The sequence below is a fragment of the Sinohyriopsis cumingii genome, chromosome 19 (genome assembly GCF_028554795.1).
Source record: "Sinohyriopsis cumingii isolate HCF-2022 chromosome 19, ASM2855479v2, whole genome shotgun sequence".
Classification (NCBI taxonomy): Eukaryota; Metazoa; Mollusca; class Bivalvia; order Unionida; family Unionidae; genus Sinohyriopsis; species Sinohyriopsis cumingii.
Window position 1 is genome coordinate 62747832 of NC_142979.1, and position 23444 is coordinate 62771275.

Here is a 23444-nt window from a genome sequence, read left to right on the forward strand (position 1 = left end):
TTTCAGAAAACTTTGTTTTTTGAAATTTGAATTTCCTTAGTTTCTTAAATTTTTAGTGAAATCGGCAAGATTTTTGTAAAAATATCATCAAACGTTGAAAATGTTGTCGAATTTTAACTAGGCTAGGAGTAGCTGGAAATTTTTAAAATGGAAGTACAGCTAAGAAAGTTCGAATTAGAGATAAGACATTCAGTTTCAGATCGAAAATATACAAATGGAAAGAGAGATGGGAGTAAGACGAATGGAGTTGCAAAAAGAAAGCGAGGAGAGAGAAAGACAAATGCAGTTAAAAAAAGAGCAAATGCGTTAAGGGAATTTCAAATTCGATTGAAAGAATTAGTGCTGTCAAAGGAAAAAGACTCTCCTACTTTTGATGATTTAAGAAATATCTAGTACCTCCTTTTCTGGAAGAAAAAAAAGACAGATATTTTCTTCGTTTTAGAAATTGTTGAAAATTCGAGGTGGCCAAGGGAACATTGGACTCTATTACTGCAATGTGTACTCACTGGTAAAGCTAGAGATATTTACAATTCATTGTCACTAGAGTAGAGAGCTGACTATGATGTAGCTAAGGACACTATATTGATGGTTTATGAGTAAGTCTCCGAGGCTTATCAGTAAAAATTCAGAAACTATAAAAAAAGAAGCTAACCAGACCTATGTCGAATTTGCATGGGAAAAAGCACAACAATTTGATAGGTGGTGCTCTTCTAGAAAGGTTAATAAAGATTACGAAAGTCTCAGACAACTCATATTGGTTGAAGAGTTGAAAAACTGTGTCCATAGTGACATTAGTGTTTATCTTGATGAGCATAAGATCGAAACCTTGGAAAATGCTTCTCGCGCCGCTGTCAATAATGCTTTAGCTAATAAAGTTTCTTTTGTAAATAAGGCTTCTACTCAACAGTCTTCTGGCAGAAAAGTATTTCAGCCTAATACAAGCCCTTCTAAACCTCAAACTGGCACAACTTCTAAAACTCAAACTTCAGAGAAGCTTGATTCAAGGTCCTTGTCTCTTCCTACGTGTACCTATTGCAAGAAAAAAAGACACGTTATTTCTGATTGCTACAAATTAAAAATAGGCAACAGAATCAAGACAGACCTATTCCAAATACTCTTATTTCTAAGAGGTCAAGATCATGGTCATGTATTGAAAGCGATACATTTGTTGGGTCTAATAAACCTTAGTCTGATTTGATTATGGAGAATTATGAACCATTCACATCGAAGGGTTCTATATCACTCTTGGGTGATTCGGCCAATCCTATCCCTACTAAAATTTTAAGGAACACAGGAGCTTCTCAGAGTCTTTTATTGTCGGGTACCTTTTTCTGAGAAGTCATCTTCTAATGAATGTTCTTATTCAGAGAGTAGAGTGCGACTTTGTTAATGTTCCTCTCCATTGTGTAAATTTGTCATCAAACTTAGTTTCTGGACGCGTGATAGTCGGAACAGTCTGTTTTACCTGTTGTGGACACATTTATTACTAGGCAACGACCTAGCTGGAGACAAGGTTGTGGTTAATCCACTTGTAACTGACAAGCCTTGCTTGGATCAGAAAGTCGATCCAATTGAAAAACAATTCCCTGATGTATTTTCAGGTTGTGCAGTTACCAGAGCTATGGCAAAGAAAGCTATTGAGAATGGTGTTAAGGAAAGTATTCCTTTAGCTGACAGGTATATTGGATGGTTTTTGATGAGGTCACTTTCACACCTTGTTTGGATCAGTCAGAACGTAATGTATTAACGACTCATTCTCTTTACTCTAATCAGGGTGATAAACGACAATCACTTGTCGTTGAACAGGAAAAAGATCCTGAAATCTCCCTTTTGTTTCAGAGGGCCATTAGTGAAATTGAAGCTACTGAAGTTCCTGTCTGTTATTGCATTACAAATGGAATTTTTAGGACAAAATAGAGATTTCCCAAGGTACCTGCTGATGACGAATGGTCAGTGAACTATCAAATTGTAGTTCCGAAACCTTACAGACAGGAAATGCTTAATCTGGCCCATGAAACTCCGTTGGCTGGTCATTTAGGGATCAATAAAACTTATCACAAGATCTTAATTAACTTCTATTGGCCAAAAATCAAAAGTGACGTTATTAAATGCTGTAGATCTTGTCATACCTGTCAAATGGTAGGAAAACCAAAATCAGACAATTTCCAATGCTCATCAACAACCTATTCCCGTCTTTGACGAATCATTCAGTAGCATTATGGTAGATTATGTTTTTCTTCAGTTTAGATAATATAGCTCTTACAAGGTTAAGAAGAAAATGAGTTAAATTATAATATTAGTGCTCCTGGGCCGGGTTAAACATACAATCAATTTAGTTGTACCTGTCCCACTCAGTGAAGATTTAAGACAAAGAATATCATTGGATTCTATAGACACTGGAGTGACAAATCTTCGGAATTCAGACATTATGAAAGATCTGGACCAGAAACTTTCACATTTGCAAGAGCACGAAAGAAATGAACTTAAACAGTTACTATTTGACTATGAGCACTTATTTCCAGATATTTCTATAAGGACAAACAAAATTTTCCATGACGTTGAAATTATAAATTCAAAACCTGTTAAACAACACCCGTACAAGGATGAACCCTCTCAAACAGGGATACTTGAAAAAAGAAATTCAACATTTGGTGGAGAATGATTTTATAGAGCCAAGTAAAATTGACTGAAGTTCACCATGCAAACTTGTTCCAAAACCAGATAAAACGTTCCGCATGTGTACCTATTACAGGAAGGTGAATAGTGTGACAAAAACAGATTCATTCCCATTACCAAGAATTGATGACTGTATTGATAAGATCGGGAATGCCAAGCATATCACCAATTTTGAAAGGATTTTGGCAGATTCCCCTAACGGAAAGAGCAAAGGAAATTTCGGCATTCGTGACTCCAGATGGACTTTATCAATAGAAAGTAATGCCGTTTGGGATGAAAGGGTCACAAAGTACATTTCAACGTCTCATGAATATGATTATGAATATGGTCTAGGCAATTGTGATGCTTACATCGATGATGTCATCATCTACAACGACACCTGGAATGAACATTTAGCAACAATTCGGAAATTCTTTGACAGACTCACAGATGCAAGTTTGACAATTTATCTAAAAGTGAGTTCTGCCATGCTAGTGTAACTTTCCTAGGAAACATCGTGGGACATGGACAAATTAAACCTATAGATGCTAAGGTCAAGGCTATAGCTGAATTTCCTGTGCCTGTAAATAAAAAGCAACTAATGTGATTTTTGGGTATGGCCAGATACTATCAAAATTTTGTTCCAATTTTTCTATAATTGCTGCACCCGACAAATTTATTGAGTAAGAAAAACAAGTCCCTTTGAAATGAAAAATGTTAGGAGGCTTTTTACAAGTTGAAAGCCATACTTAAAAGTGCACTGGTTCTTACAGCTCCAAATTTCAGCCAATCTTTTAAACTGTCTGTTGGTGCAAGTGATGTTGGGGTTGAAGCAGTTTTGATTCAAGAAGATGAAGGTGGTATTGATCATCCAGTGTGCTATTTTTCTAAGAGATTAAATAAACACCAAAGGAATTATTCAAGACTCAAGAAAGAAATGTTTGGCTTTGATATTGGCATTGCAACATTTTGAAGTTTACCTTAGTTCAGCTCCTTCCTCTATTATTGTATTTAGTGACCACAAGCCACCTTACATTCATCGAAAAGATGAAGAAAAAATACCAAAGACTACTAAGGTGGAGTGTTTTTTAATACAGGAATATAATCTTGGCATCAAGCACAACAAGGGAAAAGATAATTTAATAGCAGACGCACTTTCCCGTGTATAAATATGTATTGTTTCGTGTACACTGTGCAATTTATGAGGGTTTCTTTTTTTACCTCGTGTATAATTAGTCTGTGGTAAAAAGAAAGCTTTATGTATAAATCTTTCTTTTTCTCTATGGGGGGAAGTATTATGTATATTTGATGTAATATATATTTATTTCAATTTAAATGTTTGTCAGTTTAAAAAAAAAATATTTTCCATTTACATGATATTGTAATATAAATTTTTTCAATAGAGATGTGTGTGATTTGGTGAGACATTGTTTTCCAAGGATGCATCGTTCATGTCCATTTTTGGGATCCACACTATCTTTATTTACTCTTGTGCTTCTCCTTATGAGTGTTATGTCATTTAAGGGCCTTTGCTTTTTGTAAATTTCATTTATCAGATTTAAACACAAATTAAAATCTTCCTAAGGTCCTAAAATCATAACTAACACTTTTTAGTAGTGGTTATCTAGGGGAAAAAAGTCCACAAAGAACATACACACAAACATACTGCCAACTTTTGCCTGGCTTTCTGCATGTGTATAAAAGCACACATTGTCTGACATGTTTCAATGCTGGCCCATTTGGTGGGGGTAGGACATTTGGCCTGTACCTCAATCCCTTAAGGGCCTCAAAAAGCAATGATATGAATATGTTTTGGCATTCACACCATTTCTAAATTTCAGTATAACAAGGGCCTGGTTCAATGTGTTCATCCTGTGCTCATTTCCATGCTATAAGCCTGTATGTGATTTTAAAAATATTACATAATAAATAATACTCATTTACATATAAACATATCAGGCAAAGATATTGTTGGATAAGAAAGAGTTAAAATGTATTTGATAGCAAAACAGATAGGGAGGAGGAATATTTCATAAAATGACATGTTCTTAGTACTTGAAGGTGGGTTTGAGAGAAAATGGTAACAATTACTGAAAATTTTTCATATGGTCCACAAAACTGCACATAAGTATACAATAAATTTGTCAATCAATTAATAGGACTGAAAAACTACAATATGTTAGCATAGACGCAAGACTGATATCAATATTAACATAATGTTGTCAAAAAATACTGGGTACAAATTAAAAGGTGAAGAGAAAGGAGTTACAATCATCTGTAACTTGCACATATGCCGGGGACATAAATATTGTTTATAAGGGACCAAAATGGTATATGGTACATGCTAGCACTAAAATTTAAATAGCACATAGGCAGGTAGAAGCCAACAAAACATGTTAAAAAAAGAAACAAGGTTTCATGATGTAACATTATAATGAAATAAAATAAATTTGATTAATAAAAATATTTGATTAACACCAATACACTTTCGAACAGGCAAGTAAGGTAATAATATGCACATTCCACAAGAGTGTCACTTTAGAAAAGCCTTTAAGTCTTGATTTTCAAGCGAACATGGAATAAGATAACTGTTTATGAGTTTCAAGATTGTTTCTATTTTCTCTCGCTCCCTTCCCCCAATGTGTAGGGCTCAATTTTAGAGAGCATACATAAAGATCAGAGAAGTATCAGAGGTCCTTTATGTTTAGTTACATGTTAACAAGATTACCATTACATGTATAATATTCTCCTTCCCCATATTTGTACTCCTCTAGTTAACAAATTTAATATCATCATAGCATAATAATATTAATAATAATAATAATAATAATAATAATAATGAGGATTTAGTATAATCTTTAGAAGCTCTAAACACTTTACAACATTAGACAACACCTAAAAGACAAAAAACATAATAATATTATTCCAAAACCAAACACCATGAAATTAGAAAAACATTTTTAAAAAAATTTAAAAAAACATGCTGAGAATATTTCAGGTAGGAAACATTATTAGGTCTTTAAGTTTGTTCTTGCAGACAAAATAAGTGAGTTTTGAGAGCCCTCTTGAATGTGATCACTGTGTCTTTGTGTCTAAGTTCAGTGGGCAATTCATTCCACGTTGCTGGGCCCTGGTATGCAAAAGAACACTGTCCATTTGACTTTGTTTTCATAGTGGGAATAATGAGTATACGATTGTCAGAAGAGGAGCGTAAGTATCTTGCTGGTGTGTACACATGGGTGAGGTCGGATAGGTATGTTGGACTGGAGTCCAACAGTGAAACGTAGCACAGAGAACAAATTTTGTGTTTGATTCTGGATCGAATGGATAGCCAGTATAGGGTACAGAGCAGCGGGGAGGTGTGCTCTGATTGTGGTACTCTAAGTATGATCTGAGCAGCTGTGTTTTGAACTTTTTGAAGTTTCTGGAGTAGATATTGAGATGAACCAGACAGAATTGAGTTACAATAGTCCAGTCTTGAAAGTACTAATGAACACATAAGTGTTTTAGTGGCATCAACTGAAAGATATTTGTGAATTGAGCTGATGCGTCTCAGCTCAAGATATGCAGCCTTGCATATGTTCATGACATGTTGGTGCAATGTGAGAGTACTGTCCAGAGTAACACCTAGGTTTCGTACTGATTGTGTGAATTTAATTTTGGCGTTGCTGATATTTATTGTTTGAGGTAAAGATGTGAATGAGAAAGTCTTTTTGTTGTGATCAGAATGGCCTCAGTTTTATCATCATTCATCTGCAGCTTGTTACATGTCATCCATGATTTCACATCAGAAATGCACCTCTCTACACCTTGGATGGTAGCATCAACTTCAGTTGGGTGCCTAGATTTGTATATCTGGGTGTCATCAGCGTACAATTGGTGAGACACTGGATGATGATCTATGATATTTGAGAGCGACTCAGTGTACAGAATGAAGAGAACAGGTCCAAGAACAGACCCCTGTGAAACACCACAACATAGATCAACTGGGCTGGAGTGTATTCCATTTGCAGATACAATTTGTGTACTGTTGACCAAGTAGGACTTGAACCACAGTAAGGCTGTATCATGAATGCCAAATACATGCTGGAGACGATGAAGTAATATATCATGGTCTAGTGTGTCAAATGCTGCAGACAAATCAAGGAGGGTGAGGACTAATCTTTCCGCTATCCAACATAGAGAGAATGTCATTAACTACTTTTAGAAGAGTAGTTTCAGTACTGTGACAAGGGCAATATGCAGATTGTACATTGCTAAATTTAGATGAGATACAAGCTGGGATAGAACAACCTTATCTAAGACTTTTTATATGAATGGGAGATTAGAAACTGGGCAGTAGTTCTTTAAATCATTATGGTCTAGTGTTGGTTTTTTCAGTAGAGGCTTTACAATGGCAGTTTTGAAAAATGAAGGGAATTCCCCGGATGAGAGAGAGGTATTAATAACATCAGTTAGTGAGGGCAATACTGGATCTAAGCACTCAAGCAGCAGTGATGTTGGAATTGGATCAAGATCACATGACTTTTGTGCACTTTTCATCACAATTGTACATATGAAATCCATAGAGACAGGTTCAGATGCTGCTAATGGTTGCCGCTCATATTCTGTATCCCAACTGTATGGTGACGACGAGTCAATTGAAATTGTGGTATCAAGCTTACCTCTAATGGTCTGTACTTTGTTATGGAAGAAATTTGCAAACATGTCCGGAAGGTTGACTGGAGAGAAGGTAGTTTGAAGTGGCGTTGATTTGTTCCTTGACATTAGCTTGTTAGTAATCTCGAAGAGCTCTTTGCAGCTGGAACTTTCCATGATCTTAGCAGTGTAGTGGGCTGATTTCGCTGCATGGACTATATCTGTGACATTCTTCTTAGCGACTTCATAGATTTGCTTATGAATAGTGAGTCTGGTGGAAGACCAGAGCCTCTTAGCTTTATGGCGGTCTCTTTTAGCAGTGTGAAGCTGGTCCCTAACACTGCTATACCATGGAGAACACTTTTGAATTGATACTCTGCACTTGGTAGCTGGGGCATGTTTGTCAAGTAATGAATGCAGACAGTTATCCAGTTGTTCTGCAGTAGGAGGTAAGCAAGTTGTTAGGTTAGCTTGGATGTCATGCATTAGTTTGGTTCTATTTATCATATGGAGGTTTCTCTTAGTAGCAGATAAAGGTGGAGGGTTAGGGACTGATACGTCAAGATGGCATATAATGCAGAGATGATTTGATGCAAGGTCATGGGATACCAGGGAGGCCCGTAGAATGTTATCATCAGGTCTATGATGAATCCAGTCTAAAATGTGACCATGTTTATGGGTGGGTTGGTGAACTGACTGTTTGAGGTTAAAAACATTAATGGAATCTATGAGTTTTTATGTATTTGAGTTTCCGGGACAGTCAAAGTGAAAGTTGAAATCTCCAAGAATAATCAGGTTGCCACCTATCGAATTTCCTTAGTCCAGGAGATTCGGAAACTGCTCCAAAAAGAGAGAGTCAGCCAGCTTGTTTTTTCTACTAGGAGGAGGGCAGTATAGGCATAAAAAATGGACTGACCTTTGCTCCAGTGTGAGTGTGGTTTGGACTAGTTCAAATGATGTGTGGTCGAAATTAAATGTTGTGGTGTAGTTAAGACATTTCTTCATGGAGTTCTTTGTGATGACAGCAATTCCACCTCCGCGAGAATTACGGGGGAACAACTTGATGGAGTAACCAGTGGGTGTTAGATCCGCACACTTGGGCTCATCGCCTGATGTTTTTAACCATGTTTCTGTCAAGAAAAATATGTCAACATTGTGGTCATTGATAAAATTAACTATTTCTGTGTGCTTTCTTGGATAGTTGACACAAAGGTTGACAAATTAATAGGAATTTGAATTAGGTTATCTAAATTAATGGCCAAATTTTTTTAAAATGGTTGTGCCAAAATAAGGGAGATAACTGGAATTCTTCCTGTTCTACACAGGCCAGCTTTGAAACAACGTTTCTTTTTTCACTTCTGTTTACATTTAGGTAATGATGAATGTAGTCCCAGTTCATTTGGTCTAGAGCGCAATGTAGTGTGGAGAGCCAAGGAGTGATCATTTAAAGCAATTAATGAGGGTCCATCATAGCATAAACGGGTTGACTGGCGAGTATCACCTGATGGCGGTTTGTTAAAAAACAGTGGAGCAAGACAGCTGAGAAAAAGTCTAATTATTCTCATTTCCAAAACAAGGAGATTAAGAAGCACATACGAATTTAACAGCCAATACATAATGAACACAATAACGAAGATGAAAACAGGCAACAAGGACAAATATCATGAAAAAGGCACTAAAAGACGGAACAGCTGCTTTAAGCCAGTTAAGCGATAGCTGCTATCTTTGTTACCATAACATAATATGCCATTCCTTATCAAAAGTATATAAAAAGAATGACTGGTCTTCATTTGATGATCAAATTTGTAATGATGCTGAATGAAAACCAAAATGTTCATATTATAATATCTGTTGAATGCATTTGGATATAACTTTGAATATCATCTTAGCATATGACAAACACATAATGGAACTGTGGCCGAGTGGTCTAAAGCACTCTCCGTTATGGATCACTGCCATCTCACCTCTGTCTGTGTGGGTTCGAGTCTTGGATTCGGCCGATGTGGGTATGTTAGAAAGCTTGCCAGTAGCTTCTCGTGGGTTGGTGGTTCTTTCCAGGGTCTTCCTGGATTCTTCCTCCACCATTAATAATGGCCACCATATATAGCCTATCGTGTGCTGAAAAATGGCATTAAACGCTACAACAACAACAACAACAACATAATGGAACTGTAAATCACAATATGAAAGTTTTAGTACATAAAGACAATATTTTTCTACAGACTGGTTAGTATACCAAAGTTTATGTAAATATTTTACTCTAAGATACTGGTAATGTTTACAAATGAAAAATTCATATAAGTTATCTTGTACAATTGATAATAACTACAAATTAAAAAAAAATATAATGACCTGAAGCAGAATAACATCAAGATATTTCAAAGTTATTGGCATCATTGTTTTCATCAGCAGATATTTAATGAAATCATGATATGAAGATGCACCATGTAGGGAGTCGGTCATCTGGGAGTTCCTAGATAGCCCATTGTTTGAACAAGCATTTATAAAACTTCATTGGTGAATGCAAGGTTAAAAATAATGACACTATGCTTGTTCCAATGTACCAATCAAGATTAATTTAACAACCATTTATGTCAATCAAAAATATCCAGATGTGAAACCTATAAAATTGGCATGAATTATGTGGTGTCAAGAACTTCAAGTGATAACCGATAAACAGGAAGCTTTATACTGTACATTTTTATATGCCTGAATCTGAAGTAATTTCCATGATTTCTTACATCATCATTGCTTTCCAAGTGAATGGATTGGTACAAAGTTTGCATAAGTTATATTCACAGCAACATATCAGAAAACTACAAGAGTCTGAAAAACTGCAGTACTAACAATTATAAACTTCGACATCTTTGCCTTATGTTTCACATGTTGTAAAAATTATTCTCCAAAATGAAAGGTTTATGATTTTGTTAAGACAAATCTATCACTAAACAATCTGGAAAAGGCATGATACACACAACACTGAAGAGTTTAAATTCTACTTTTGAAAATAGTTATACAATCATTTTTCATCTAACTGAGACATAATTAAATCAGGAATAGCACTTTGTCCACTGTTTTCCACATCATTAGCATCAACCAGTTTTTCCCAGCTCACATCAAAGGTCTTCTTTACCTGTAACGACATGTTCACATTATTTGTGTATCTGTGAGATATCTTTAAAATTACAAAAGTAAGAAATTATGAACAACCTTCTTCATTTATAAAAACAACCTTCTTCATTTACAAAAGACATGTATATTTAATGGAAAACATGCCAGGATGACAGATGTAAACATGTACCTATATAAGCTACATGGATAACATGAGTATTTACATTAGTATTTACATTAGTGAAATAATTACTTTCTGTCTTAGTAAGCATATACACACAATATTTAAGATTAAACATTTATCTACATGTATGATTTTAGGTGTATGAGTGTGTTCATACCATACATATGCCTTTTTGTCATAATCCTGCCTGTAACATTAAAACTTGTATTTGAAACTAAATCCTGTTATATAAACACATGTAAACATTTAAATACCTGAAGCATTAGTGCCTTGGCAAACATGATGACAAAAACTCCACAATCTCTCAAATCTGGCTGCTTTGGCACCTGTAAAGAATAATGTTTGACAAAACCCTTTTTAAAGTGTGTTTATGTATCTCAGTTGTAACAAAAGTGCAAAATCTTCAATACCATACTGTATCAAAAATTATTAACATTGGTGAGATAGCCAGCAAAATAATAATAGGTATGATTTTTTATGCAAAAAACATGTAGCATAAATCAAACTAAATTTATATGCTTAATCTGTATTTCAGTATATTATAAAGTAATAAATGAAACAGATGCTGATGTACTGAGTGTATTTGTGTTCATACTGAATATTATGTTAAAAATTCAAAGCAAAATTTTACCTTCTATGTACACACCTGCTACAGCTGTATTTGAAATTCTGAGTATATCAGCATTTGTTTTTGCATTTTGGAAACTAATTTACAGTCACTAAGTGAAGTTTCTTTTACCAAAAACTAGTTTTCCCCATAACAAGACAAATTATAAACATAAGAACTAGATTTTCCTATTCTGTGACTTCCCAATAATCATTCATAACTTAATAAAATCAATAATCAATAATTAAAGAAGTTATATATATATGTATTATTATTTTTAGCTAATAAGAAATAAAATAAGGAACAATGCCAATGATTTAGAGTGTGTTGTAATATAGGCAAAAAGACAACATTTTGATATAATTGCTGTTAAAATGGTAAATAATAGATCAAGAACAAGGGAATTTGTTACACTACCTCTTAAGATTTCTTGCAATGTGTCATACGTTCCATTCAATGAACATAGTATGAATATTTCATGTCACTCATAATCTGCTGCAGCAAGATACCAATGGATGCTGAGAAAGAAAACATAATGTCTTAAAAATCATTATTTATTTCTTAACAAAGTACAAAAGAGTACTAGAGTCAATGAAGAAGAGTTCTAACCAATCCTAACATTGTCACCTAAAGCACTGGCAAGAAGTTACTTTTTCTGAGTAAAAATAGCTGCACTGTGTAAGTGTCTGGAAGAGATAACACTTATTTATAAAGCATGAATATCGATACACTGGTGTAGCATAGATCCCTTATATCTGCATAGAAGATTCATTCCATATTATTTTTCAGTGTTTTGAAGTGAAAGTGGTCACTGTTAAACTAAAATAATGTCATGAACAGGCTGAAGCTCATTTCAATCCTATCTGATTGTTATAAGAACAAATACAAATTTCATATAGTTAAGAAAAAGTTGATATATTGATTTCTGCCTGCCTTCACAAACAAGTTATAGAAACAATGCACATTCTGTACTTACTTGTTCTCTTCATAATCTACACTTATTTCTCGCTGAAGCTTCCTAAAATGTTACATGAAGATTGCAGGGTACAGTGCATATTGTGGCCTGTACAACAATTCAGTCAATGTATTCAAAAAGGAAATTAATGATATATGAAGGCCAAATGATAACAAAGTGTCCCAAAAATTTACTAATACATCACAAACAAAAAATACCATGTGAAAGAATTTAAAAAGACATCAATGTTGTTTTATTATTCATTCACACTACAGCACTCTGTTAATTTTCTAGATATTTAACTGCATCATATAAAAGCAGTGTTCATTTATATACTTTATAAATACTCTCTATATATATATATATATATATATAAAATTAAAAACTTCATTGGTCTATTTAAGATGATTTGAACAAAAGCCCTAATGTTGTTGTTGTTGTTGTTGGGTTTAACGCTATTTTTCAGCACACGATAGGCTATGTATGGTGGCCAGTATTAATGGTGGAGTAAGAACCCGGGAAAAACCACCGACCCCTGAGAAGCTACTGGCAAGCTTTCTCACATACCCACACTGGCTGAATCCTAGACTCGAACCCACGCAGACAGAGGTGAGATGGCAGTGATCTGTAACAGAGAGTGCTTTAGACCACTCGGGGCCCCCCAAGGCCCTAATGAGATATATGGTTGCAAAGGACCATATAGAGAACACACATACACAGACATTATATGTGTATATAGATATATATATATATATATATATATATATATATATATATATATATATATATACACACATATACAAATCTTACACTGATGTGTAAGATGCTTTGAACAAAGGTGCTAGTGTGACATGTTGTTGTTGTAGGGTTTTTCAGCACAAGAGAGGCTATACATGGCAGCCAGTATTAATGGTAGAAGAAGAACCCAGGAACACCCCGGAAAGAACCACTGACCCATGAGGAGCTACTGGCAAGCTTTCCCACATAACCACACTGGCTGAATCCGAGACTCGAACCCACGCAGACAGAGGTGAGATGGCAGTGATCCGTAATGGTGAGCACTTTAGACCACTCGGGGCCCCGTGACATGTTGTTGCATAGGGTCTAAATAAGAACAACCTGCTGTATTTGTTTACATTATTCACATTGGATGAAAGAAAGGGGATGGATTTAACATATAAAATTAGAGTGAAACCCAACAAGTTGCTTTTACTGAAGTAGTTAATTCACCATGTACTGAATTTAAAGCTTTTGGCAAGAAAATTGATGGTAACCAAATAATGTGGATTGCCATGTACATGAGAAAGCAAGTTACACTGGAAATTATGATGCATTTATCCTACCTTATATCCATTTTGGGTGACTGAATCTGAGTCCCAAAGGAACTTAGCTGTATTGAGATATCTGCCTTTCCAGTCTGATCCTTCAACATCCTGAAACATTTAAGACTCATAATTACTATGACTGTTTTCCGGATGGACATTTGCAACTGACTTATATGGAAATTTATTTAAAGATACATTATTGCAGAGTGCACAGTATTGTCTTTTTTTACTTTATCAAATCACTTGCATTAACTAATACATTGACCAGATATGTTAGTACTCATTCTATTTTTCAAGATAATGACAAAAGACTGGAATGAAAGTAAATTTTCATGAGCATCCCTTTAGAATTAAGGTTAAAGCACTTAACACTAAAACGCCCTCAACAACATGGTCATCAAGCCACTGTCCAGTTAAAACTATATGAAGATCAGATTTCCAAATCTCCATATTTTTATAGATGAAAATTCTAATTGAGAAAAGATGTTACACTTTATAATAAAATTATGAAATGATTGTTCAAAGGAAATATATTTGCATTTAACACCAAATCAGCATAATAGTGCCAAGGAAAAGTAAAATTCACAAAACATACAAATGAAGAATTTATATATATATATATACCTATGTACAAATTCATCCCAGGAAAAAACAACAGTATACCTGGACCTAACAAAATAAGGTTATAAGTTTTATAGCATGGGACCCTTAATAAATAGTCTTGCATTTAGCAAGCAGACTGAATTGTTAACATACTGTGTACTTTTTTTGCATTAATTTACTGAGTCTCTTACCAAATATACAAGATATATCATTTCTTCTTTAGATGACATTAAGGAAAATGTAAAACAGTATGAATCTGTAGGAACTGGCTCTTCAAATGAAGAATATTTGGAAAAAGAAATAAAGAAAATACCTCATGATAATGCAAAAAAAGATGACAGTGTGTGTGTTTCTGGTTAGCTGACCATCCCTGGGGTTTTTTGTGGGCCTTGGAACCCCACCCCCACCCTTTATAAAAAAGTTATAAAAAAAATTCACAAATACATCCTGAAATTGATTTGTACATAACATTGAGCTGGTTTAGACCAGTAATTGCAGTGCTTAGTATATTATATATTCTAATCATATATATATATATATATATATATATATATATATATATATATATATATATATATATAAATATTAAAGAAATAAAAAGAAAAAAAGAAAATTACCCAATCTGAATTGTATATCTAATTAAAGTATTTGAAGTGCTTAGCACATGATATAAACCAATTATTATCATATATTTTTTTTATTTAAAAAAATCACCCAAATTCCTGAAATTGATTTGTACATTGACCTGGTTTAACCCAATACTTGATGTGCTTAGTACATTATATGTACTAATCATTATCAGACATATATGTTTAAAAAACACTACCTGCCCTATATTTAGAAACAGTGCAATGGGAAACATACATATTTGGAGGGGGGGGGGTGAGGTAAAATTGGCCAGTATACTGCAGTCTGGACAAGTGTGTAAGCAGAAACTGGTATATATAACTATCATGTAAATTTCCGAATTTTTTTATATGAAAGTGTTCCTTTCTTCCATGGTTGTATTTGGTTCAATATATAAATTAGTTTGTAAAAATAATCTATTTCCTAATAAACAATTATTTCTCTCTTGACAAGGAAGATAACTGCAAAATTGTAAAGGATTTCTCCAGGTTACCTATTTTTATCAATCATTATTCAGTATAATTAGAATCCGGTCACAATTAATAGACTAAAGTTCTGGTTCAGTACCCACGAATGTAGTTCCAGTCTATTTTTGGAGCATTTTTCATGTCTCCTTTTTGTGGTGATACAAGAGTTAGATTTAGACATTCTTTGTATGGATTTAAAGGCAATTGTTTATTCTTTACAATATGAGCTTATGGTATGGTTGTCTTGTGGTTTCAATAACATTGTACAGCGAGTAATAAGGTCTTGGTGATGATCCGAAAGTGAAATCTATGTTCCATTGCATGCTGTTTTGTTTACAGTCCAGCCTCTCATAAAAATGCCAGTGAACCTATGACAAGACCTTTATCATAAAATCATCTTTGAAGGTATTTTTATTTGTATCAATAGTCACACAGTGGAAAGTTAAGTGCTGAGAAACAAATGTATAGAATATATAGTAAAATTTAATATGTTCTGGGTTCTGTCAGTGCAGTATTGATTAAAGTTTAAATTAGTATGAAATCTTTATTATTAATGATAGACACATGAAATTTAAACATGTTATGTATAATGACATTGAAAATATAAGAATGACATTAAAATAAAAAATTAGTTTCTATTTTAAAATTTTAATGAATTTAAAAAAAAAATTAAATTCTTTCCCCCCAAAATGCACATATATATTTGTTGGGAATGATATTAAATAATATCAGCATTTGTGTATTCCTACACCATATACAAGCTGCAATGATGGATGTTTGTCAAATTTTGTCAGAGAAAATATCTTTGTTAGTCAAAATGAGACCGGGGCCCATAGTGGTCTAAAGTGCTCTCCATTACGGATCACTGCCATCTCACCTCTGTCTGCATGGGTTCAAGTCTCGGATTCGGCTAATGTGGATATGTGAGAAAGCTTGCCAGCAGCTTCTCGTAGGTCGGTGGTTCTTTCCAGGTTTTTCCCGAGTTCGTCCTCCACCATTAATACTGGCCGCTATCATCATCACTGTATTATAAAGCCTATTGTGTGCTGAAAAATGGCGTTAAACCCTACAACGACAACAACAACAAAATGAGACCTTCATTTAAAATGTACATGTATTTTGTATTGTGCCTTTAGGTCATTCAGACTATTTATTAAGGGTCCAAGCAGTTAATGTATGTGTTTATGACTTCCTGAGTAACAAGTACCTGCTTGAATAGCTTTCAGCAATTGTTTATAAACATAGTTTTAGGGTATTTAGTGAGAGAACCAAGATGAAAACTTTATACTAGAACCTACTTAAGTTCTCTACTAAATCATTTTAAACTGTCAGAGAATGAAATACAGGTCAAAGGGATAAAATATACTTTCCCCAGGTATATTTACCATTGGATGTAAGAAAACAGCAAAATGATGTAAGTCAAACACAAAACGCATTCCATTTTGTTGTGCAGTTTGGTTAATGTGTTGACTGATTAGTGCGGCATTGTGGCCTATATGATGTTATGGGAATGCTGATGATCCATCTTGCTTTATGCATTATTAATTACTAATAATATTTGTTAACTGACACTCTAAAGATTACATAAGAAATATTGAAACAGATTACTTGAATTTAACTTTGTACAACTGATCTTAACATGGTTATATATCCCACATGAACAAATATCCATACATTTTAGAATGTTTGGGATCAAACGTTCACATTCAGTACATCATAATCGGCTGACATTGTACCTATAGTGAATCTGTAAGGCACATTTCTGGTTGTGTGCACTGAAAATATCCCAAAATGTTATTTTCCTCATTAATATGCCTATGTATGGTAACATATTTAAATTTAGTACTTTGATAGAGTGCAGTATTGAAGCATCAGCTGATATATGATTCCACTGAATCAATGAACTTAATAATTGGTAACCAACACTCTTAAAAATACACTATAAATATTCAAACAGATCATTTCAATTTGTCTGCACATTTGATCTTAACAAGTACATTGTATATGTTCCACATATGCAAATGTCCATCCTTGTTTACAAGTTTTGGGGATCAGAATTTCACATTTAGCTGATTCTATAGGATCCTTTGGTATGTATAGTGATCTGTGTGGCTACATTTGGCTGTATTCACTTGCAATATCCAAAATTGTTATTTCCCTCATGAATAAGGTTGATTATAGTAATATATTTTAATTTAGTACATTGTTGCTTGTTTTTCCTGTATACTGGTATGTATTAATGTTTGCACCAATGATCAAACCTCACCATCCCAACACTGCCTTAAACTTTATGATACATAGTCTACCTGATTAGTTATTTAACCTGTAAATGGCTAAATATGCTTCTAGAAACCTCATATATTTTTTGGATGAATTTATCACTTTAATACATGCCCATTGCTTCACATTTCTGAGTGTCACTCTGTCAAGTTTAATATTTTTCTCCATGCTTGCAACCTTAATGTTATTTTGAAATCACATATCTAACACATTTTAACTTCATTTACCTACATCTTACTGTTTTCTAGAATTAAGTGAAACATGTTCGATCTTTTCAGGTCTAGCCTGGTATCTGGGACAAAGTGTTAGAGTTGGATCAGTTTGGAAGCTCTCCAGTAGTCCAGTGGTGATAGCAAGCTTTCATAAGGACATGTGCAGAGTACTTCATAAGTGACCAAGATTAGTTCATATCACCACACTGATATATAGCACCTCAAAGACATGGCTTAGGTCTTCATGAGAGAGATTAGCACCACAGTTCAGTAAGGTAGAGCCGCCCTGGAACTGTATTTTCCTATCACACTGTAACCTCTTGTAGTTATTGACATTGAAATGGAATGCATTCTTGCTATAAAACATGGTCGTGGTCCCATCAGAACTAAATTTGAGTGCGCTATTAGTTATACAAACAACTGCCTAAGTACCTAACACAATAAATGTGGAACATAGCACTTGTCGTTGTTTCTTTAATGTGTACACCTATAATCAACTGGACAGGCATATTGCTATTTGCTGCCAAAATCACTGAGCTTTCTTGCTTCATTACCCCTGGGAAAAATGTTATCAGTTGTACAGACCCAAATTACCATTTGTTTTAAATACCATTCATTAGTCAACTTTGCTGTCTAAAATCTGTCAAATTGAATTTGTAACTTATATGAAAATTTAAATTTTTCAATAAAACTTTGTTTTGTTTTTAAAACATATTTTCAGACAGGCCTTATCTTGTTTTACAATTATGTTTTTACTGCATTGAAAAATTCCTATAATTAAGGATGATATATCAAATTTAGTTTTGGTTTCTCAAGAACACTTGGTGGTTAGAGCATATCCGCCTCAGAAGCGGGAGGTCGTAAGTTTGATCCCTGGTCAAATCATACCAAAGACTTGCAAAAATGGTACTAACAGCTGCCTTGCTAGGCGCTCAGCATTAAGAGTTAGTGTTAGGACTGGTCAGCATGGTGTCAGGATAATGTCACTGTCTGCAGCATGATGCAGTGCTAGACATCACTTTAAACTACCACACTGCAGACATCGTAGCGATATGACTGAAAAATTGTTAAAGCTACGTTAAAAATCCTAATCACACACACACACATCCAAGAACACTTGGAACAAAACTTGACCACTTTCTGACAGCTGTTACATGTCTTGTTTGCAAGAAAATTCAAAAAGACTTTATGTATAAAATTGAAATAGGTGTGGCATCGCATGCAAATATAAAAGTTTAACTAAAATTGACCAAAACAAAATTGGAATAAAGCCACAATTAATAGTTCCGGTTCAGTGTCCACGAGTGTAGTCCCAGTCTATTTCAAAGCACTTTTTCCTGTCTCCTTTTTGTGGTGATACAAGAGTTAGATTTAGGAATTCTTGGTATGGATTTAAAGATAATTGTTTATTCTTTACAATATGAGCTTATGGTTTGGTTGTCTATGTGTGTTTCAGTGACAGTATAAGGTCTTGGCGATGATCCGGAAGTAAATCTGCATTCCATTGTATGCTGTTTTGTTTATAGTCCAGCCTCTAAAAACAATGTCAGTGCACCTATGACAAGAATGTCACCGTGAAGTCATTTTTAAAGGTATTTTAGATTAACATATGATTTGTATTGATTGTCACACATTGGAAAGTTCAGTACAGTACTGTGAAACAAATGTAGAGAATATATAGTAAAATTAATCTACTTCCAAAGAGAGGTAGAAAATCAGCCTGCTTTATTACTCCAAATCATCGAAAGGCTTATGGATGTGAAGCACATAAGATTCACTTCTATGATGTGGATCATTTATTACAAAAAGCAATATTAATACATTTATGGAGGGTTGGAGATGGGTGTCCACCTTTTTACATTATTACCTTTGATAATTTGTGTTACTTTCTGTTTTGGACATCACTTGTTGCTTTATTTTCTTATTTGTCTTTTCTCTCTCTTTCATTGACAATAAAAACTTTCTTTTTATACGTAACCAATGACTAACAAACTTAAAATAAAAGTAGATGTAAATCGCAATAATATAGTTTTAGAAATTTCAGCTCATATAAATAGTTATGGTCCTAACACTGATGTATCAATTTTCTACACTGAAGTGAGGCAGGAATTAGAGGGCTTAAAAATCAGCATATAATTATTGGAGGAGACTTCAATCTAGTTATGAATCCAGCTCTTGATACGTATAATTACAAATCACTAAATAACCCTAAGGCAAGAGATGTGGTGATTAATATATGTGCTTAGTATAATTCAATCAATATCTGGTGTGAAAGAAATATGGATTCAAAAAGATACACTTGGAGAAAGAATAACTCTTTGTAATATTTTCACAAGTGAATTGATAAAGTTTTCAAAATGTTCTGTGTTTTTAAAAAGTAAGAGTAATTGGACTAGATAATGTCCTATAAGCTGGTATTATTGAGACATCTTTGACCTTTGTAAAAATAGTTTCTAAAACTCAGAAGAAACCTAACCTTGCCACCAGACAGAAAAACACAGAACATTTTGGAAAGTTATCAACTCTATTTTGAAATATTTAGAATACATAGTGCTTGTTAAGGACTCAGTTCAAGAGTGTCAAAATAAATATATGTCTCCCAAATCAAAGTCCAACTTGAAACAAAGTATAGTTTGTGGGATTAGATTCCCCATTAGTGACAACTTATTTTGTATGTGCTTTTGTTAGAAATAAGAGGCAAAACTGTTCTTTATGCTTCATATAACATACAACAAGTACAAGAGGAAGAACAAATTACAAAAGATTACAAGTATCGAAAAGGAAAACAGAATAAATCATTGTTATTGTTTTGGGGTTTAATGCTATTTGTCATAACAAGATGGGCTAAATAGGCAGCCAGTATAGGTGAATAAAGAACATTGAAAAATCCCAGTAAGCAGTAAGAACCACTGACCCACAAGCATCTACTGGCAACTCTCACACATACACACACTGGCTGAGCCCAAAACCTGAACTCATACCTAGATATGTGAAATAAGATCTACTGGTATTCCAATCGAAATGATATTTGGCCATACCCTATAGTACTTCCAGCTGTACTTCCTATCCATACACATTTAGTTTTTTCAATATTTATATTGGAAGTTTAGAACAGAACTGACTTAAGGGACATTCATGAGCTATCCAGGGTGAGAGTAGACTGTGAAACTAGATATTACCGCATTTATCGTGTATCTAGACTTAGATGACATAGTCAATCTAAATTAAGAACTCAAAATTAGAAAAGTTAAATCTTTACTTTTACAGTAGTCAAAGAGATCAGTTACCCCCACATAAAAATGTTTGGTTGTGGAAAGCTTTGCCCTACCCAAGATTACTCACTTGTTTCTATTAGTTTAGAAAACCAACCTAGTATAGCCAAGCTTCAGGAGTTTGATGTACTTTTCCATAACATTGTAAACATTAATTCAAATAAGCATTGCTCATTTTTACATAAAGTGGTAATTTTGCTCACAAAGGAAAGAAAAGGCTCTAAAAGTATGTCAATACATAAGAGTTAATATTTCTGGGCCAACATCAGTATTGGAATGGAATCAAGAAAATTAATTTTTATTGATGAGAGTGACTGGATGAATATTTTTTCTTGCCTACTTTTACACTGAGAGGGTTTTAAACTAAAATAATGCATAGAATGTTTTCAACAAATACATTTTTGAACAAAATTGGAAAAGTAACTTGAAACATATGCACATTACGTGATGACTCCTTAGAGACTTTACTTCATTATTTTTGGAACTTTTCCAAAATTGGACAGTTACTAGTTTATTGGGTGGATAAGAAGTGTAAATTATCTGCACAATTTTTAAGTCGCAAAAAGAGAATTTTCTTATTCCAAAAACTCAGACTTTTAGCTCAGACAGCTTATCAAACATTGGTTGAAAACCTTCACACTGGTCCAAAATGCATTGAAATTTTTCTATGAATGTGAATACTTTTGTTATTTCTTGGTAAAATGGAATGAGCACAACTGTCTTTTCATTAATAATCATTCTTGGATTGGTATAAACAAAGGAATAACCTACAGAAAGCCATTCTCCTTTTTCATTCCTGTCATTGTTGATCTTTTTTACTATCTTGGCTGTCATGTTAAAATGGTCTAGTGAGTTTTATTTGTTGAAATAAAATAATGTTTAATGGAATCACCACCAAAACAATGGCCTATTTTCCAAACACACTATGAAATATTGTTGGAGTTCATAAGTGAATGATTTACCATAAGCTGATGGTAAAACAGAGTCCAACATTTTCTGCTGAAGTGGTTATAATTACTTAATAAATGTTACAAATCTTTTATTGTATTCACTGATGCAGGCTTTGACAGCTTCGCTAGTAAAATGAAAATAGAAATGGGGAAAACATAGGGAGTTTTATATATTTCTTTTGTACATAAAGAATATTTCAGCTGAATGAGAAGAAAATCATTTCACCTACATCTTATTAGTGATTAGATCTCTAAATTATCTTTTAACTTTTCATCATCATTATCGTTTAATTATATTAATGAAGTTACTTTTATTGTAATGTACATTTAAGTTTCAAATTCAAATGGTTTCTTGATAAAATATTTCTTTCACTACTGGTTACTGATTATTATTTCAGTTCTTGAAGATAATATTTATTGTCTGGCAACAAACATATTTGCCATAATTTGTGTGGCTGTGAGACTTTCAGTGTAAACTCGGTGTGTTGAGGCATGATTTGCACTATTTTGAGAAAACTGGTACAAAAGGAATTACATGCTGTTTTTGTTGTGTAACTTTCTTCACAAACATAATATGGCTTTCTCCGCTTGATGGGAAAAAGGGGAGGGGTGCTGATGTACACCAGCGAAGTTAGTGGACAAACGGACTGAGTGAAGCCTTGAAATAGTCCCCAATTATTTAATTTATTCTAACCCAGGTTCATTTCTAATAAAAGGGTATTCGGTGAGATAATTCAGTTATTGGAGAGAGAGAGAGACAGAGATGGAAAGTTCTAAACGTAGAACGATAGAAAGAAGAAACATAGCTAATTTCATTAAAGTGAAATTATTACTTACTCAAATCAAGAAGCAAAGAGGAAATTCCAATGAAAATAATAAGGTTTATTTAAAGTAAATAAGTAGTTAAATGAGCAGTTACAAATGAAGGCTGTGTTTTAGGTGGATGGAGACTAAACTTTGGAAGGAAATTAGAAAAGTATAAATTAATCTGATAAATGATGTAATTAATGGGGCCAAGCTGAATTTCTTACCATCTTGTACACCAAAACAAACCGGATGAGTGTATCGTCTCGATATAGTAACTCGTAACCACACATGACCGGTCTAACGCCAAGTAATACTAATGGCGACTGTACTATCTTCGACAACCGCAAACAGCGATTCCACGAGACCCGACTCTGGACCGGTCGAAAACCATATATAAAATTAAATGTATACATGCGCCACCACCGGACTAACCAACATGCGCAGAGAGTGGACATGTACGCTGTCCAGTAAAAATGGTCCGACATAAGGTCTCTCTGTATAGTTTCGTATTTTGACAAACTAATTTTTAAGGTAGAAGGCATGAACCTAATTATCAAAATCCTAGCATTTATAAATTCGCACATAAGCGAAATCTATAATGTGGTTTAGAGTTACTTTGAGTTAGGCTTGGAAATAGGTTGCCTTGTTGTTGACTGCCTGTAACAGATGAGCATTGGAGATCAAATGCGTAACTTGGGCTGCAAATGAGCTGCCAGCTTGGCTTACGTATTTACATGTGTCTGCTAGCAGC

The 23444-nt window shown here is 34.0% G+C and overlaps 1 long non-coding RNA gene across 1 annotated transcript; it reads right to left on the bottom strand.

The window, feature by feature from the left end:
* Positions 1-3727: 3727 nt before the first annotated feature.
* LOC149775828 (uncharacterized) lies at positions 3728-23178 on the bottom strand. Its single transcript, XR_016416485.1, has 5 exons — positions 22918-23178; positions 13494-13583; positions 11613-11713; positions 10843-10914; positions 3728-10426 (listed from the first exon to the last, which is right to left on the bottom strand). It is a non-coding gene; the product is annotated as an uncharacterized LOC149775828 (long non-coding RNA).
* Positions 23179-23444: the final 266 nt, after the last annotated feature.